Source organism: Dama dama, chromosome 31 (assembly GCF_033118175.1).
Source record: "Dama dama isolate Ldn47 chromosome 31, ASM3311817v1, whole genome shotgun sequence".
Taxonomy (NCBI): domain Eukaryota; kingdom Metazoa; phylum Chordata; class Mammalia; order Artiodactyla; family Cervidae; genus Dama; species Dama dama.
The window spans coordinates 11,220,087-11,223,135 of NC_083711.1; positions in this window are offsets into that span (position 1 = coordinate 11,220,087).

Sequence of the window (3,049 nt, forward strand, 5' to 3'; positions counted from 1 at the left end):
TCACTATCTCCCAGAGTTTGCTCACACTCATGTTTGTTGAGTCTATGGTTCCATCCAACTACCTCATCCTCTGTTGTTCCCTTCTCCTCCTGCTCTCAATGATTATGGACCTTAATTATATCAGCAAAATCCCTTCACTTTTGCCACAGGAAGTAACACAGCTTTGGGAATGATTTCTGTGTTTTCATGACTTGTTAGAAGGATGTTACAGGTCCTGCCTGTAATCAAGGAGTGGGGACTGGAAAAAGCAAGGATGCCAGTGAGTAGGAATCATGAGGGCTGTGTTAGAATTCTGCTGACCATGAGGTGACTTCTTATATACTGTCTGTGTTTACTAAGAGCTGTTGCTTACCAAGACAATCAGCGAAGTTAATTAAAAATACTGACATCACAAAACTATTGAGAAAGAAGAAATGTGAGAAGCAAATGCAAAAAAATGCTTGGCTTCAGGAAGATTGGAGGGAAAATGGTTACTTTTTAATGGGTAAAATTTGTCAAAGTTTATTAATTATGATTGAATAATAAAGAATTTCTACAAATAATTGAGACCTGAGGCTATTGATTTTAGGGTGGGTTATTTTTGATCTTTGGTATTCCACTATCCTTTACTATAGATAAAAAAGGGAAACTCCTGGGGTGATCCCACTTTTTCTTTCTCTATTCTGCCAAAATTTAACTCTTAAAAAAGATAGTATTAATAATAATATTCTGTACCTCAGAGAAGATATACAATGGGTTGATGAGTTAGTCAATGTGGTCTGCTTGCAAAACAAACTGATTAGATCCATCAAGATAAGAATAATAGAAAAACAAGATATGGGGAAAACACTGAAAGAATTTAGTATCAAATTATCAGATATGTTTATTATTAACATTTGAAAATAGAAAAAATGGGTGATTTCCCTTACTAGAAAAAAGAAGCTTGTTTTCATAGTATTTAAAATGACAGAAATAGGGGCAGGAAATATTGTCTGGGATGTTGGATATTTGAAGAGTATTAGATAACTGTATTTAGCTTTTCCAACTCAAGAGGCCATAATCATTAAAAGTAAATGGAAGATACAGGGTGTTAGACATTTTGAGATAAGAAATTTGTCCAAAAATAAGTTCTGTCTGAAAAGTGGGTTGGCAATATGCCTGGCTCCTGTGTCACTGTAGGTTTTAAACCAGTTCAGATCACCAATTTGTGGATGAAACTGTTGCTTCAGGAGAGAGGTAGAATTCATCGTCCTGTCTACCCTCTTCTTACTTTAATACTCTGGGTTTCTACAGACAAATAATGTCACTGAAATATAAAACCTTGAGAAGAATAATGATGCTGAATATTGTAAAGTAATCAGCCTCCAATTAATTTTTTCTCTTCCTATACCTAGTTTCTATAATAGAGGGTGAAGTCAAATAGTATTTAGTTTTTAAAAAAATTAACTTATTTATTTTAATTGGAGGCTAATTACTTTACAATATTGTGTTGGTTTTTGCCATATGACATGAATCAGTCACAGGTGTACATGTGTCCCACCATTCTGAACCCCCCTCCCACTTCCCTTCCCTCCCCACCCCATCCCTCTGGGCTGTCCCAGAGCACCAGTTTTGACTGCCCTGCTTCATGCATCGAATTTACACTGGTCATCTACTTTACATATGGTAATATACATATTTAAAGCTATTCTATCTTATTGTCCCACCCTCGCCTTCTCCCAAATAGTCCAAAAGTCTGTTCCTTACATCTGTGTCTGTTTTGCTGTATTGCATATAGGGTTGTTGTTACCATCTTTCTAAATTCCATATATATGCATTAATATGCTGTATTGGTATTGCTCTTCTGGGCTTACTTCACTCTATATAATAGGCTTCAGTTTCATCCACCTCATTGGAACTGATTCAAATGAGTTCTCTAGTATTAGTTAGTTTTAAGACACCTCATCACACTGAGGAAAGATATCTGAAAGTGTTAGTTGCTCAGGCATGTCCCACTTTTTGAGAACCCATGAACTGTAGCCATCCAGGCTGCCCTGTCCATGGGATTCTTCAGGCAAGAACACTGGAGTGGGTTGCCATACCCTACTCCAGGTGATCTTCCCAACCCAGGGATCAAACCCAGGTCTCCTGCATTGCAGGTAGACTTTTTACCATTTGAGCCACCAGTGGAGAGACATAGCACTGAATAAATTTTACATTCAAGGTAGGAGGCAAATAAAATGTGACAAATTCTGTGTCTGTGTATATGCCTTGTGGAAAGACAAAAATTCACCTTTAAAAAACCAGTCTCTATTTTAGATTCTGAATTATAAATGCTCATTCATCAAATATTCATGAAATGTGCTGGACTTCACTAGGGGCTGTGGATTTAATGGTATAAGAAAAAGTTCTAGACCCCAAAGAGTTCATACTCTGGTGTATGGGATAGTAACAAGATCACACATGCCATTTTGCCTCGAAAATGTGTGGTTGTTCAGTTGCTAAACCCTGTCCGACTCTTAGCAATCCCATGGACCACAGCACACCAGACTTGCCTATCTTTCACTGTTTCCTGGAGTTTACTCAATCTCATGTGCATTGAGTCAATGATGCCATCAAACCATCTCATCCTCTGTGGTCCCCTTCTCCTCTTGCCCTCCATCTTTCCCAGTGTCAGGGTCTTTCTCAGTGAGTTGGCTCTTGGCATCAGGTGGCCAAAGTATTGGAGCTTCAGCCTCAGCATCAGTCCTTCCAATGAATAATCAAGGTATATGAAAAATAATCAGAGTATATAAAAAATAGAACTTTTTTCAGTTTTATTTATTTCTTTATTTACTTTACAATATTGTATTGGCTTTGCCATACGTTGACATGAATCCGCCATGGGTGTACATGTGTTCCCCATCCTGAAACCCCACATCATGACTAAGTGGGCTTTATCCCAGGAATGCAAGGATTCTACCATATCCGCAAATCAATCAATGTAATACACCACGTTAACAAATTGAAAAATAAAAAACGTATGGTTATCTCAATAGATGCAGAGAAAGCCTTTGACAAAATTCAACATCTATTTATGATAAAAACCCTC